This window comes from Cucurbita moschata, unplaced genomic scaffold, assembly GCF_002738365.1.
Source record: "Cucurbita moschata cultivar Rifu unplaced genomic scaffold, Cmos_1.0 Cmo_Scf00071, whole genome shotgun sequence".
Lineage (NCBI taxonomy): Eukaryota > Viridiplantae > Streptophyta > Magnoliopsida > Cucurbitales > Cucurbitaceae > Cucurbita > Cucurbita moschata.
In genome coordinates, this window is record NW_019268587.1 from 351,810 (window position 1) to 370,419 (window position 18,610).

The window sequence follows — 18,610 nt, forward strand, 5'->3', positions numbered from 1 at the left end:
TAAGAATTTCATTAGAAGGAGAATGGAAAACTTGGTTAATCCGCCAAGGGACTTAGGTGGTATAGAGAAACTCATGTAGACTTGCTCTCAGGCAAGAGAATCTGCTTCGACCAATAGAGAAATCAAGAAATCTGACATAGTGGTGATAGGTACTTTATCTATCCTAGGACACTATACTTTAACTTTATTTGATTCAGGCTTTATACATTCGTTTATATTTGTACGGTTTGTCAGTCAAGCAGCAGGATTAGAACCCTTATTGCATGTATTGACTATCAGTACCCAAGTGGGGAAGACCTAGTTGATAAGAGTAGAGTAAAATGTTGACAAGTAATAGTTGCAAGATAGACCTTAGACGTAGACCCGATAGTTGTTAGCATGACAAATTTCGACATAATACTAGGAATGAATTAGTTGGTTGAGAACCACACTACCATAGATTGTCATCAAAGGGAAGTGGTATCACCACCCTCTGGATCTAACTTTAAATTCAAGAGCAGCTGCACTGGAATTGCCCCTAAGGTGGTCTCAATGATAAAAGTCATGAAATTGATCCAACAAGGAGGTTGGACCATATTGGCTAGCGGCATTGATACCAAAGAGTATGAGAAGACCTTGAATGTGGTACCAACCGTGAATGAATTCTTGGATATTTTTCTAATTAACACACAAAATAATCGAAATGACAGATAAATTAATCTAATTAACACAAAAACTAATCCAATACTACATAAATCAAACAAATAAAATCAACACATTTAACACATTAGAACTTCAAAAAAATCCATTGGAACTTGGAATGAGATATAGAAAGTTTTCTTCATCTTTGGATCATGAGATTTGACAATAAAACTTAAAAAGTCTCTCTTTTAAAGAAGGCGAGGATAGAGAAGATCATAGAATATGGCGGGATGGACAGAAAATATAATTGTCGTGATTGGTTTGTTTTCCTTTATTTGTAATATAATATGATTAAAAACAATTCTATTGTTTTCTCTCATATGTTCGAAGGTTGAAAATCTTATAAAAACTACAATATTTTGATTTAGATCATAGTACTTAAGAAGCCATTGCATAATTTGAATTATGTCCTCAACCTAAACTAGATCGAAGCCTTTCATCTTACAAAAGTATAAGAGTGTTCAGATTCTAGATTATGTCAACTGCCAAAGAGGTTGATTAAAGAATGAATTATTATTTGTTTGTAGTGTTTACTTTTGCATTAGTCATTATCAACAACACGATCACTATAGGTTAGGTTTAGTCCGATTCAAACTCTCATAAATGCATCACATCATTTTATAACATTTCACACATATCAAGCATATGACACGTGCAGAATTATGGGGCATGTGTCATCATACAACATCAGTTTCTAACCATACGGATAGTAAAGTCACTTGCCTGATTAGGTTTAGACTGGTGTCACCAATTTATCCTTAATAAAATTTCGATTTTGTCCTTTGTATCCAAGCCAACCTATATCTACCCATGACAACAATTTCAAGTTCAATTCTCTATATTGTACAGTGGTCCATGTGTTAGACCCGATGCAAGCAGAGTATTAGAATATTAGAATATTATAAAATCCTCACCATTAATCTTGACGTTAGATTAGAGACTGTTTTGTAGAGTTTTATTAAAGTACAAACTAATTATAATACTTAAATTACTGAGTAAAATAATTATGAAGTTAAATAAATATTTTTATTATAATTATACCCAGAATAAAACTGAGTAAAATAATTATGAAGTTAAATAAATATTTTTATATATAATTATACCCAGAATAAAACTGTATTGTTTAAGTTAACAATCCGTTCATTTAACCAAATCTAGTTTTAGGAGAATAGTTTTAAAATTCAGCTTTAATTGGACTATAATTACCATTCTGATGGGACGACACTAAATTTACAAAACGATTTGAAAGGCGAAGGATGAGAACGATTTGGAGTTCAGAAGTGTCGTATAAGCCCTTTTAGCGGTTGAGATGATTAAATTTAGAAACCACAGCTTGATACCACAAATGTGACTGCCAAATCAACCTCCACATATTAGTTTCCTCTCATATTCCAGACTCTGAAACCACTGTGTCTACCGGCTGTCACTAGTCGTCTCTACTTCCTTTATAAACCCCCTTTTCTTTTCTTATTCTCCCGCCTTGTCTTAAGTTACTTGATTCTCTCGATTAGTTTCTTTTTTAGTTGACTGTTTCAGTGTGAATTCATAATGGGTCAACCAAACGGTGACGCCGGTGATGAGAAGGGATCAGAAGAAGATCTTGTGGTTTTTCGAAGCAAGGTTTTCTACCAGAGGAGTCATTTAAGAGTTGGGGAAATTACACTAAAGCGTTGAAGGCGACGCCGTCCCGGCTCTTAGATCGGCTCACGGCCAGGTCTGGGGGGCACATTGAGCTCGTCGAGATGAAGGCTCGCAGCCAGCACGAGATGAAGAAGAGCCTCACATGGTGGGACCTTATGTGGTTCGGTATCGGCGCTATCATCGGCTCCGGAATATTCGTCCTCACCGGTCTTGAGACTAAGAAACACGCTGGCCCAGCTATCGTCTTGTCTTATGTCGTCTCCGGTGTCTCCGCCATGCTTTCCATCTTTTGTTACACTGAATTTGTCGTGGAGTCCCAGCAGTTGGTACGTGCTTTTTTCTATTTGGTCTCTATTTGTCGTCAAAACATTATATATTTTATTATTGATTTTTTAAATTAATTTCTATTTCGTTTCTGTTTTAAAATTTTATACATTTTTTCTTGTATTTTTCTATGATATATTAATTTTCTATTAATTATTTTATTCTTTTAAATTAATGAATTAAGGTTTACTAATTCTTTTCTACCTCTGGACTATATAAAAAAAAATATCTTTTAATTTTATTAGATATTCATAAACTTTTGAAAAGAATTATACCTTAACTTTTATAAAAAAAATTCAAAAATATTTTTAAACTCAATAGAGGAATGAAGACCGTTTATCTATTTTTTATAGATCATCACCCTTTTTAATGGTAAGAGTGCTAATGATAATTTATAACTTTTTTAAAAAAAAATTAAGAATATTAATGTTACTTTTGAAAGTTGAAGAGTATTTTGAATATTTAAAAAAAAAAAAAAAAAATTCTATAACATGTGCTCTTGTCTCTAGATTTTGAATTCAAGAAGTATAAAATATCTATAAATATAAAGGGCAAAAATATTTTAAATTCAACCATACTTCAACGATAATCCAAATTAAACATTATTTTAGATTCTTTTTGGTTTTTTCTAAATTACTAACTACACTATCCCATTGTAATTATTTGTTCAGGTGGATCATTCGCCTACTTAAGGGTAGAGCTAGGAGACTTCATGGCATTCATCGCAGCGGGCAACATCCTCCTCGAATATATAATTGGCAGCGCTGTTGTGTAATCACCACTCGAACGATTTTTGCATTCACGTCTCGTCTTTTCCCGCCTCCTACAACCAGCTCGACCCCATCGCCATCATTGTGATCATCGTCATTTGCACCTTGGCTGTAGCCAGCACCAAAGACTCCTCCCGCTTCAACTACATTGCTTCCATTTTCAATGTTGCTACATTGCTTCCATTTTCAATGTTGCCATCATCCTCTTCATTGTCATTGCCTGCCTCACCCAGGCCAACCCAAAAAACTTCACTCCCTTTGCCCCCTATGGCTCTCGTGGCATCTTTGTAGCCTCTGCCGTTTTGTTCTTTGCATATGTTGGATTCAACACCATTTTGACAATGGCTGAGGAAACTAAGAACCCTGCTAAAGATATACCTATTGGTCTTGTTGGGTCAATGGTGATCACCACATTAGCCTATTGCATTCTTGCAGTTACTTTGTGCTTGATGTAGCGTACCAACAAATTGATGAGGACGCGCCATTTTCAATGGCTTTTGAGGCTGTTGGATGTATTTGGGCTAAGTACATTGTGGCTGCTGGTGCTATTAAAGGCATGACCACCGTCTTGTTGGTTAATTCTGTTGGATAGGCACGCTATCTCACGCACATTGCCAGAACCCACATGATCTCACCATGGTTCGCCAAAGTGCATGAAAGAACCGGCACTCTAGTGAATGCAACAGCCACAATGCTCGTTGCAATAGCAATAATCGCCTTCTTTACAAGCTTGGGAATCCTCTCGAACCTCCTCTCTATCTCCACCCTCTTCATCTTCATGCTGGTAGCCATCGGCCTGATTGTTCGACGCTACTACGTCCGCGGTGAAACGACACCATCCGACCGAAACAAGCTCATAATCTGCCTGGTTCTAATCCTGGGATCTTCAATAGCAACCGCCGTATACTGGGGCTCAAGCGACGGCTGAATCGGCTTGGTGGTGTCCAATTCCATATGGTTTCTCTCAACTCTAGCCCTATAACTCGATGTCCCACAGGCCAAAAAGCCTCGCGTGTGGGGCGTGCCGCTCGTCCCATGGCTGCCTTCACTGTCGATTGCCATCAACCTTTTCCTTCTTGGCTCTATCAACCAAGCTTCATTTGAAAAGTTTGGAATCTGGACTAGGATTCTGTTGATTTACCATATCTTGATTGGATTACATGCTTCTTATAACTCCGTCATGAAGTCCAAAACTATAGCCGGAGAAGTTAATAGCAATTTGTGAATGGATCTTTTGAATTTATAATGATTGGCCTAGTGGGGATTTGTGGTTTATGTTTGTTATTGGAGAGAAAGTGCCCTTGCACTTTAGGTTCTTTTGACATTATAATCATTTGAAAGTGCCCCTCCAATTTATAATGATTTACTATATCTTGAATTTGTGGTTTATGTTTGTTATTGTAGAGAATGGATCTTTTGACATTAGCCACTTTAGGTTCGTATAAATCTAGGGTCATTATAGAGAAAGTGCCTCTGCACGGATGATGATGAATGTTAGATGGCCATAGAAGTCAAGATAGGATAGTGGTATGCATTGATTTCATTTAGTAGTTGATACGTGGCTTTTCATTTTTGTATTAAAAAACTATGTTACTTTTTGTAACACTTGAACTTAGGAGGTATCAATGACCTTTGTTTTCCTACTTAAGATCCAAATATATTCATGATAATTAGGTCGTGATTTTTTTATTGTAGGCTAAAGAGACCAAGGCTAGAGTCGATGAAGAAGGAAACTATGCTCGAGATAGTTGTAAGATTAAAAAAACAGACAAGATCAACATAGGAACAAGGTCATTTTGCCCCTACTCCTACGTGAGGAGTCTGGATAGTTGAGTCATCACAAGAAAGGGGAAGAAAAGAAGAAGGAATAAGAAGAAGTTGGGATTTTGAAAGAAAAGAAGAACAGAGAAATCGGCTGCTTCAAATCCGCTGTTGGAGATTGAATCAAAGGCAAGAAACTTTGAATCAAGACTCCTCTTGGTGCTAGAAGAAGAGTTTGGGGGGTGGATTCGCCCATTTCGGCTAGAAAATCCGAGAACGGAAAAAGTAAGACTATGACCTTTTGGTTTCCATTTTTCCTAGATCTAAGGAGTTTCTTGAATGATGGATCTGGAGTTTTGAGGTGTATAATTAAAAGAAGATTCACACAGATTTCTTGAAGGAATCTCGAACAAAAATTGGAGCTTGATCGGAGTTCGGGTGAACGGGTCAAGAATAGAGGTATCTTTGAATGAATTTAATTCATTCTATATTCAAGAAAAAAAAATAAAAGAAAAATAGGTCAATGTAGTTGAATAAAAAAATCTATGACTTTGGTGAAGAAACCAAGTAAATCCAAGTTATGTGCCAAAAGTTACAAAAATCTGAAGCAAATGGTTTGAACACATGAAACTGATGAAATCTGGAAAATTGAAAAAACGGATGAGAGAGAAAATTGCTGCCACACGTCGCCTAATGTACAAAGGAGTGCGGTGGAACTGGTGAGTAATACGTGGAAGCATTTCACTGGAGAAATGCATTGAGCCTACCTATTGACACGCGTCAACACGCTCGGATTCGGGTCAAATCGAAATCAAAATGCTCACGTGAATCGAACAGCATCTGGAACCACCAAACTGACCCATGACCGATCTGGCGACCACAGTACAACCTGACGATCTTGCCACTCCCTGTGCGCCATGTGTGTCGCCCAAAAAATTTGAAGGGTAAGTTTGTGTCGTTGGGGTTCGATGTGTGCCACTGCTCGCGCGATGCCCAAGCTTACCGCGTGTGTGCATTGCGTGTGGGGGGCGCGTGCCAGCGCGTAGGGGAGCTTGCCTGTGCGTGCAAGCACATGGAGTCCCCTATTCTTACCCGTTTTTCGCCTGTTTGCCTATTTTTTCATCCCAATTCCAATACTGACCTTATTATTAGTGAATTAGGACCCATCAAGGAAATTTCATAATTTTTGGAACCCTCTCCCATGAGAGACTCGAGATCGGGAAAATACGCATTAACCAAGAAAGTAACCATTTGGATTCCCACGAGTAGTAAGTGTAGAAAATGCTTAGATTAAGCATGCATGCTGTAAAATTGATAAACCTAGCTAGCCCGACCTACCATATTAGCATGTAAGCCATGCAAATAAATTAATTAAGAAAATCAATGGGATCTAGATATGATTGACTCTAAAATCATTTTAGAGTGAGAATGTGATACTATATGTATGATGATAAGGTAGGAAGGAAAACGTGTGTAATATGTGCTCCCAATGAAGATGGACGTTATCTTCCCATTGAGCATGTTTGTTAATATTGCATGAACTGCTGCATGTTAACTCAAATGCATATGGTATGTTAAGACTATATTTGAAATTTGGTGGTCATTGGATAAGGTTAAGTAGGTACACCAAGAAATGATGTCAAATGACTATAATACCCCTAAGATAATTTACCTTCGGTTCATGAACTACATAACCTCCAAATATTATGAAACTCTGTCCCTTGGAACGCATGAAACCTTGGACAAAGGTTGTCAGGTTTATGACTAGTACTATAAATCTTATGGGGAATGTCTTGGAGAACGAACCTGAGAATGTTTGCTAAACCACCACACTTAAATGGTGTGTGAAAGTTCTCTATTTATGATCAAATAAATTACAAAGATATGGAAATAGTAATAAATAGAAAGAACAATATATTGAAAGATACCTATGGTAAGACGGCAAATATTTAGATATTTGCCTATAATAAAATATCAAATATGATGTATATGGTAAACTATAATTTAGTACTAAATATCTTTAACAGAACAAAGAACAGAACAAGAACCTAGAAAGTACCGAGAACAAGACAAAGATCAATGACTAAAACATGGATCATGATCCAAGTTCTAAGACCAAGAACTAAGAACTATAGTAGTAAGGCCCTTAGATTAGAACTAAAGTTTAAGGATCCAAGGACCAAGGTCCTTAGGATAGATCGTGATATGAACCCACAAGTCAAGGATAAGAACTAAAGAGTAAAATACTTACCACAAGAACAAGAAAAAGAAAAGAAAGAGTGTGATACTCTAGCATATCAAGTACACAATTAAGAGCCTACAAATAGACTACTTATTGAGTCTTTGGAGCGAACTCTGGAGTAGGTGTTATAGACAAGTTCACCCGTCGTCCTCAACATTTCTATTTTAAAATGTTTTGTGTCCATTCCATATTTTGTGTCTTAACTGTTCGGTTGTGTTTTAAAAACTTATGTATGAACTTTTTTTTTGATATAATATATATTATGTTTTAAAATTTTTCCATCTTTTATGAAGACATTGAGTCAGCCCGGTCCTTACAACTTGTATCTTTTTAGAAAATATATATATATAACTATATGATGTTTTATTTTTATTATCATCAATATACATTTTTTAGCTCAACAATTTAAAAGGATTAACCTCCAATCTTAAAATAGAGAAGTAATAAGGGTTTTCTTGTGTCTAGATCAACCATTGTGTTGAAATCAACCCAATGAAACTCAACATCATTTCTAAGGGTACTCTAATAGATATGGTTCCTTAGAACCAGGACGTAAGGAAATGTCATTGTCTTCTACTGCCAAAAAAATTGCACCAAAACCGTGTTGATTGCCAAAAATTTTCTTTGAAGGTCCAAGAGTATTTCTCTCGAAGGCCAATTTCATGTTCGCCTAAATAGTTATCTTTAGACTTGCAGTGAGCCAAGAGAGTTGAATCCTTCATATGATTCCAAATCGCAACTTCCCATGGAGAGAATGGATGTTATATCTTTGAGTCGGATTGTGCAAAACATGAGCTAATAATCATGTTTGATTTAAAAGCAAGCAATACAACCACACAAAATATGTTTTGAGAATTCATTTTTGGCTTCATTTTTATTTAGTTTAAGTGGGAAACTTTTTCTTTGTTCACACATCTATTTTGTTTTGTTTTTTTTTTTCATAATATATAGCCAAATCAATTGAGTGTACAGTAAAGATTCACTAGTTATACAATCTAAACCTCTTTACTTTTCTAATCTTATTTATCTAAATGTATATCATACATTTCAATAGGGTGCATTATACATATAGAAAAAGTTGTTACATCCAAGTTAAAATATGTTATATTTGGATGAGTGTTTGAATTTAGCAAAAACTACCCTATAATGATCTTTTTGTTGATAATGATTAAGGCAAAAGTAACCATACAAAAAACATAAGAAATTCAATATTTAATTAACCTCTTTGTCGGGTAATATAATCTAGAATCTGACCACCCTTTTACTTTTGTTGGATGAAAGATTGTAACGATCCTAGATTTCTAGCAACCTAAATTCTCTTATACCGAACTAAACATTTAAAACTTTATCTTAAAATATAAATTTAAAATACTCCCATAAATTTAGGCCTTTGAAAGCATCTTTAAGACGACATAAGGAAATAATAAATAAAAAAATAATTAAAACATCAAAAGTAAAACACACTGTAACGACCCAAAATTTTCTACTTAATTTAAGGTCGCTACTGTATACGTACCATAAACATTGAATGCAGAAGACTTCATTTAAATTCCATAAAACATAACCTTTAACTTAAAACACAGCCATGGACTTACATGTTTCGAAAACATCTTTAAAACGACACAACAAAAGACCCGAAATAAAATAAATAAGCGTTTAAGTTTAAAACATCCTATTCTAGCCGAAGTCTAAGAAAATAAATATCACTATCCTATGCATGTGCCATGATCTTGAGTTGCGATGTCGTCGTCAACCGTACATGAATGCCTTACCTTAACTTGAAAAATGTAGTAGCACATAGCTTGAGTATTTAAAGTGATGGTGTTAATATAACACATGCAGAAGCAATTTGGATCTTAGGCAGTTTTAGAACATCAATTATAGTAAATAACTATCATGTTCATAAGTATTAAAACTTAATGAGTTTGAATACTAACCTTTTGTAGTTCAAATTCCTTTTTCCTCACGAACCAGTTTCAAACCACCACTAGTGTCTTCTCCACTATCCTCCGGCCTTAGAATGGGATTGTGGAATCCGGTGAGTGACTAAACTTGGGAGGGATTTTGTATATATGAAGAGAGTGTTTGTGAGAGGTTTTTCTTAAGGTTTTTCACCAAGGAAAAAATTACAGGTACCATAATCACTCTATTTATAGAGTTATGTTTGCATGTTCATGCAAATTTGAGATCACCAAATGTTGACACTCAAAATTCCACTCAAATGTTTGGGATTATGTGGCACGCTTGCAAGTTTGAGTTCACCAAATTTTGCCACTCAAAATTCCACTAAAATTTGTGGAGTTTATTTGGCAAGGATGCAAGTTTGGTTAAACCAAATTTTGAATAATTAATTTCAAATTAAAATAATATTAAATGATTAATTAAACTATTTAATAATATTTAATATTAATTCAAATAACAATCCCAATCAATTTCGACACATATTTGATTGAGATTTAAATCTTATTTAAACCTCTTAGATTCTCTCTTTTTGTCTAATTCGTAAATAAAACAAAAATGCGGTTAAATATATCGTATATATGTTGCGCATATTCCGTAATTTGAATTCGAACACTTTGAACTCACTCGTCACACTGTTCTATGGTTTAGTCCGATATGAGCTAGCAGAGGGACCTAATGAACATATAGATCATGGGCTCCAACGATCCAAGATTAACTGGTTAAACTCATTAACTTTGTTAACCAACATTCGGTAACTACTAGGACACTCCACTATAGCCTAGTAGTTGCACTCCCCTCACTACAGATATATTTCTGTCCATTTGATATAACCATGATTAGTAAGTCGATCCTTCACAGGTTGTTCGTAACTAGAGCTGGGTCAATTTACCGTTTTACCGCTGAAGTTACTTCTTGTTTCTTATGTCTCACTGGTCCTCTAATGAACAATTGGTTTGTGGTCGAACTAGTAAACCGAATCTCTCTCAGACCAATGAAAGGGTGGGGCCCCTTTGTTCAAGACCTGGAGTCAGTACTTAAGGGAACTACCTCTCTTCTATCCCTAAAAGTGGGTAGGAGCGAATTCCATCTTGCACCCCACGTCCCCAACTATTAACCCAATCTTACCCCTAAAATTGAAGGCCTATTGAGTCTGCAAACTCGAGTCACCCTCACCCATGCAAATCTAAGGATAATTTCGAATAAGCAGGAGTTCATGGTTAGCTCAGGATTAAGATCGAGTTACCTAGGTCATCGAATGAAAAGAAAATCACTCTCAACAGTAAACGACATTATAAAGTGAGAGTGGTTTTCTTCATGGTCCGATCTTATGCAATACTCATTGCATAAGACGCCCCCACTCACATGTCTCCACATGTACAATTTAGTGATCACATTGTTTATATCATATACAAAAGTGGGCCGCATCCATAATGTCCCCAGAATAAGGTACTCAGCCTTATTCTTATACTATAGATCATTTTGACTATATACTTGAACTTGATTCACTCTTATGTCTCTACATATAGTTCAAGTAATCATACTATAGCCAGAGTGTTCTTAGTTTATTGGAATTAGATTAATGATGGTAAAGTTTACTTTATTCAATAACAATCTTTACTGAATAAACAACAATAATAACTTTATTGAAAATAGAATATGTTTTTGTTTACAAACTATGAGTTTTAGGACATAAAACCCAACATAAAGAAATACTCAGTAAGGGATAAATGCAAAAATCACATGCAATGAAATGATGGGACCTATCTTTCGTTTCGTTTCGTTTTCCCTACGGTGCTGTTCTAACGGGTAATCGTGGACGTATACCATATACTCTACACACAGCCCTTACGTGCGAGTATGGGCTCACCAGCTAGTTCGCACACCGTTGGGCCACTTTCCTTATCCGGTGGGCATACTCTAGAAGCCCCTTATGTCGGGAGCCGTTAGAATTAGTAACCGTCAAGGCAGCGCTATGGAAAGCATAACGATCGTTGTCCTGCCATTGGATGTACACATCCGTACCCTCGTGATGGGATAGGGGTATCCCTCCATATGCATGAACACACATAATGCATGAGGTCCCCACTACTTCTACAATTTCATTATCCTTTAATACAACCCAGCTAACATTAAGTACATATCATATCATTTTTCATATCGTTTCAGATATCTTTCATCATTCATATCATATTGTTTCTCATTCTTCCGTTCTCAAATCATACATAATTCTAACGGGGTTATATTTCATGTCATTTATCGTGATTTCATGTCATTCATATCATGCTGTATACACACACAATTTAAGAGACCTAACATAACGTTCTATGCTTTTAACATAACATTTCATCATATACACATCATACCATGACATATTGCATCACAATGTATTATATCATAAACAAGTAATAACGTAAACACTTCATAGTCATACCATTCTCCAACTTATCATAGCCTTAACATTCTTATACCTATCACAGACATATCATTACGTGAACGTACCTTAGTCATATCATCACAAGAACTTAACCTAACGCTATCGTTCTATCAATCTATCACAAACCTATCCCTTTCTGCCCGTAACCTAACCATATTCTTCCATCAATTTGTCTTATCCATATCACTCCGGTGTGTAACCTAACCTTAACGTTTCGTGAACGTATTTTACTCCTATTGTTACATTTCGTTTTGTGCATCCTTCTTGTATCCTATCTCAAACATATCCTTGAACACATCGTACAGTAACTATTATCATACAATTCACATATTATAACATATAGGAAACATATCGATCCACAGACAATTTACACATATCAATATATATGACACGTGCAGAACCACAGGGCACGTGTCAATATCAAAATATAACCATGCCGATAGTAAGGTCACTTACCTGGCTAGCTTAAGTCGTTGTCATGAATGTTTCTTTAATTAAAGTTTGATTTCGTCCTTTGAAATCCGAGTCAACCTATATGAGCCCATGACATTAGTTTTAGGTTTGAACTCTACAACATTATTTCTCTAATTTACATCGGTCCAGTGTTAAAAATCTGAAATGTTATATATCTATAATTATATTTTTATTAAAAATCTTAGTTTTCATACCGTTGTATTAGAGAGTAGATACACCTATTTCAAGTTATTCTGGGCTTTACTACTCTTTTTATTTTTACCTTTCCCTCTATGTTTAGTTTGTGGTTTTTAATTACCTAATCTTCCTTTTTTTTTTATCGGTTTCTTTTTAATTGTGTTCTCATGCATTCCAAATTTCTAGTTTCTAATTCAATGAAGATCATTGTAATAATTCCCTAATCTTTTTTTTATCTGATGTGATTGACTAGAATCGTATAAATGATTGACATTTAGTTTCTAACTCAAAGCTAGATCATTGTAATAATTCAATGAAGATCTAACTATAATTGGTTGTGATTTCTAAAAAAAACTGTTAAAAGAAAATGAGGATGATCAAATCTATCATCACCTAAATCTATGGTGAATCTCAACTGGGTAAAGGTCTCTCATTTCTTTTCTTTTCCTAAATACCATTATTGTTTTTCTTTTGAACTGTTACTTTCTCGGTAAGAATGGGTTGAAGAGAGACAATTGTGGGAAGGGAGAGGTTAGTGGAGAGAAGTGGGGAAAGGTTGTTGTTTTTTTTTTTAAAAAAATTAATTAATTAATTAATTATTATTTTAACTCTTTTATAATTTTTTTTATTTGTTTATTTGTTTATTTATTTTTCGGCTATTACACACCCTATACTAACCTATGTCTAAGAAAATAAAATACTACTATCTTGTGCACGTGTCATGGTCTCTACTTGCAATTTTGTCGCCAGCCGTACTGGGGTGCCTTGCCTTTACCTGAAAATAGAAGTAGGACATGGCATGAGTATTTTAAGAAATACTCGGTACATTACCCCACTATTGGGGTCTGGTAATGTAAACACATGCAACTCATAATTCAGGGACCTATCATTAAAACAATCACAGGGGTAACCTCCAGTTCGGACAAAATTAGATGTGTAGTATTTTACTACAAATGACAAACACGTATGAGCGTTGATCCCTAGGAGATTCGCACCCTTTGGACCAACACGTACGAGCGTCGAGCTAGTTGTACGTAGCGACATCTGAAGGTCAGCAGACCTTTGAGTGTCATGCAAGGCATGAGCATCATCATTATCATAGTGTACGCGTCTGCACTCATCATTATAAAAAGGAAAGTAGCTCGATGTATATGTATACACAAAATGCATGAAGTCCCTATAGTTTTTCATCTTTATTACATCTATATGACACAACCCTATATTCCATTCACATATTACCCTAATGCATGTATTGGTCTTCTTATGTTCATCATCATTAACATTAACTAGGGTTATGCATTAGAAAAATAATCGTCATAATGCATCATTGAATATAAAACATGCGTCTCGTCTTAATATTTAATAATGTCATATTAAGTAATCTCATAATCTTACGTCTTACATCGTTATGTTGTCATGCATCATCATCATCATAAAACATCATGATGTAAAAACATTGTAGAGCATCATATCACATCATATAGCATCATCATATAACACAATCAAGTCATCATATATCATACATCATTATCATATAATATACTCATTACATCATAAAATATAAAGCATATATGACAATTGCAAGGGCCACTGTGTACGTGGTGTCATGCGATTGCACAATTTTTTTTTTTTAAATTTATGGTCATTACAAAGATTTTGATCTAGTTCATGATGAGGACATAATTCAAATTATGCCATGCTTGTGAAGTACTATGATCTAAATCACAAGATTGAAGTTTTTGTGGCATTTGCAACCTTGGAATGTATATTAGTATATAGGATTCAAATAAGATAATTATTTTTAAAAATATTATATTACAAATAAACCTATCATGGTAAATAGGTACTTGCAATGGCACAAAAAAGAAATATAGTAGTTTGCTAGAAATTGCGAGATTTCCAGTGAGGTGGCGAACATCTCACAAAATGAAACCACCCATGTCTCTACAAAAACTCTGTCACACAACACTTCTATCACCCAAGCACCCCTGCCATTTGAGAGCATTTAATGCACAGAAGAGACAGCGGCAGCAAGTGAGACTAAAGGGCTCGATTTAGCACTCAACGAAGTACAAGATATGCAGCGTGAGAAATGACCAATGATCTCCAAGCACAAAAATTGTAAGCCTGACCGTGTTTTACGTAGATTACGCTACATTTTCGGTGCATGTAAGGTGGGTGTTTTATGGAGAGATTCATGATGATTAAAAAAATCATTATTGTAGGTGCATTTGAGGGATTCAAGCATCGTCGGTGTGGAAGGTAGGTAGGCAGAGAGTCACGTTGGCCAGATCTTAGGTGGAGAAACGTTAGAGAGAGGAGTTTAAGGGCGTCAGGAAGAGGAAAAAAAACAGACGGAGGATCGAGGGAGTCAAGTAAGGAAGAAAGGATCTATGGGTCAAAATCAGGTCAGACCTAGACTCGAGGTGTACCCATCTGCAGCCACTCTATGCACACGACAAGAAGCCCACATGCAACCCATGAACGCACGCGGCCCACTAAAAGCCCACAAACGCAAGAATGACGTGAGCAACATAACCCGACCCACTCGAGAACCTGTCTGTGCCTCTAGCCCCCTTGAATGTGCATGGGCGTGCCTCCTCTTGACTTGCTCAATTGCTCGACTGACCGACTTTGGCTCAGCTCTGTTGGTATTTATGCCCTAAAGCCTCGTAATTAATTATTTAGTTTTTAAGAATAATTTTTATTATTTTATTTGTAATTTAATTGTTATCTATTGTATGAAAATCCAAGGTTATTAATGTAATCTTGAATTGTATGTGGTGACATATAAGAGGATCGTGTTCAAGTAATAACCTAAAGAATCCATAGTATATGGATAAGGTTGGGTGCCTTATCTTGATAACACTATTGATACGGCCCACTTTGTAATCGTTACAAATGATCGTTCATGTGGAGACATGTAAGTGGGGGTATCCTATACAATGAGTTTGTATAATAATGGACCAAAAAATATTTAATCTCCTTTATAAATCCATTAATTGAGACGATTACTATTTCACACGATGGTCATGTGCGACTCGATCTTAATCTTGAGTGAGTTATGAACTCCTCCTGTGAGAGATTGTTCTTTAATTTACATGGGTGAGAATGACTCTTTTAGCCGATTCAATATGCCTACCATTTTGGGGACTTCAACAAATACGGAGTTGGGAACATAATATCATGAGATGGAATTCACTTCTTTCCATATAAGGAAAGTAGATGAGTTGTTCTCTTAAGTACTTATTTCGGGACTTGAACAATGGGACCCCTACCCTCTCATTGGCCTGAGAGGGACTTGATTTATGATTGGATCATTAACAAATTATTCATTAGAGAATCAGTGGTACTTAAGGTGAAAGATGGAATTACAGGGGTAAAACGGACTTTTGACCCAGCTGTGATTATGAACAACTCATGAAGGACCGACTTGCTTGTAATGGTTATATCAATGGACATAACTTTTCCTGCAGTGCATAAGAGTGTAACTCTAGGTCTATAGTGGAGTGACCTATAGTTAATGAATAGAAATTGATTAATTAAAGTGTTTAATTAATTAATTTTATATCATTGAAGCTTATAATCTGTAAGTCCATAAGGTCCCCTTGCTAGCTCATAGTAACGCTAAAATGTTCAATTTATTTGGAAGAAAATTTGAAGAGTTCAAATTGATATTTAATATATTAGATATATTAAATATAAAGGAGAAAATAAATTTAATTTGAAATGTCAAATTAATATTTAACTAAAATGCGCCAACCAACGAAGTTACAATGTGTTCTTTTCAGAATAGTTTGGATTTGACCCAACCTCTACATAGGAAGAAGGTAAGCAATAAAACCGTATGATTAATAGGAGTCATTGTATCACATCAAGTTGGGTTGGTTAAACTTGGGTGTTTCAATGTAGGCTCGTTCTAAGTCGAAGTTGGATCATTATCTATAGGGACGATTAGAAAAGAAGTTCTCCAAGTAAGAGGTCTTCCTATTGAAACTTCACTATTTTGTTTTTCTAAAAGGGTTGAATATGTTTGTTATTGTATGGCGGAGTGTTATGTAACAAAATGTATGGTTTCTCATGAAAATAAACAGTTTGGGACATAATAAATGCATTTTACCTTTGATGATTAAGGAGCTTGTGGTTAGGGTTACACACTGTGTGTTTTCGGTAATCATCCACTAATGGTCACTCTACAAGGTTATTTATGAAAATGGTTATCAAGGTTAGGGTTACATGCTATGTGTTTCGGGTAACCAACCATTGATAATCATTTTAAGGAGTTAGGATGGATGTTGATTTTCATTTGGTAAAAATTACGCATGGTGAGTTTTGGGTAATTAACCACTAAGATCCCACAATTTTGTTTGATTGTCATGTGATGGTTTATGTGTCTGATCTCAATAGCGGAGTTCGTTATTGAGTATTTTAATACTCATCATTTTTTTAAAAATGATTTTTAGGCAAGGCTATGATACGGGAGTGACGAGTAGGGTGGAGAAAATAGTTATGGGGCAAATTGAGAATTTTCTTGTTTCATTGATAAATGTTTTCGCATTTAGTTGTTGACTTAAGCTCTGTTAGAGGACACCTAGTTTGGGAAGTAGTGTGTAACCGCCGAAACCTATTGCTAGCAGATATTGTTATATGATGATGTAATGATATTCTATGAAGGTGTGATGTTATTATATGATGATGTGATGATATATATGATGATATGAGATGATGATATGACATGATGATATGAGATGATGACATGACGATGACTTGGTAGATGACATGATGATGATGATACATCATAACATGATGATATAAGTTGCTTGATTATGCGATGACTTAATATGATGATATTCCATATTAAGTTGATGTAGATTTATTAGATGTCACGATGTATTATGAAGATGATTTTTCTAAGACACAACCCCAATCGATGTTAATGATGATGAACGTATGAAGGCCAATGCATGCATGTTACCTACGGTAATGTGTGAATGATGTATAGGGTTGTGTCATAAAATAATTTAAAGATGAAAACTATAGGGATCTCATGCATATTCTAGTCACTATGTCATCCCAAAATTTAATAGGTACATTAGCATGAGATAGAAGGGCTAGTCTAGTTTCAACAATATGACGATGCTTGCATTCAGCAGACCCATTTTGTTGTTACGTGTGAGGGCACGAAACACGATGAGCAATTCCAAGGGAACAAAAGAATGTGTTATGAATTTTCTGATATTCTCCACCCCAATTAGACTGAACACACTTGATTTTAGTATCTAGGAGGCGCTCAACATGAGCTTGGAACTGCAAAAGTATATAAGGAGCTTCTGTACAATCATGCATCAAATAGATCCACGAAAATTTATTGAAATCATCAATGAAGTTTATATAATATTTAAAGCCCCCAACAGCTGGAGGTTCAGGACCCTAAACATCCGAAAAAATCAGTTCCAAAGGTGACGAAGACCTATGAAAAGAACTAGTCTATGGTAACTGATGACTTTTTGCTAGCTGACACGCATTACAAACTGGCAAAGGTGTCTTACTAGCACACAAAATATTATTGAGACACAAATGGACTTTACTACTTGAGATGAAGGTTGTCCAATATGTGCATCCCATTGGGCGTGAGTAGTAGATCTACTCACTAAGGTGTGCTTGAGATCATCGACATCAGATTGCTTAATACGATAGAGATCAAACTCACACCTCCTGTCTAGAAGGCTTTTCCTTGACTGTCGATCCTTAATAGAAAAATGCCAAGGATGGTATTCAAAGAATACGTCATTATCACGAGAACATTTATGAACGGAAAGAAGATGTTTGGAAATTTCAGGCACATGCAAAATATTACGCAATGCAAGAGGACGAGCAACAGTATTAATTGAAGAATGACCAGTATGCAAAATACGCAAACCTGCTTCATTGCCAACTTGAACTTGTTCACCTCCATGATAGCGTTCATGCACAACGAGACGACCGATCACTAATGATATGATTAGTAGCGCCTATGTCATTGTACCATTTTGGATCAATCTTGTAAGAGGAAGTAGCCGCCAGTGATGCAAAAGGAGCATAAGGAGGTTCATCTTGATAGGACTCATCCATCCTATGCCAGCAGCTAATGGCAGTATGCCCCAC

The 18,610-nt window shown here is 35.6% G+C and overlaps 1 pseudogene; it reads left to right on the forward strand.

Moving 5' to 3' along the window:
• The first annotated feature begins 2,268 nt into the window (after positions 1-2,268).
• Positions 2,269-5,249, forward strand: LOC111438101 (annotated as a pseudogene).
• Positions 5,250-18,610: the final 13,361 nt, after the last annotated feature.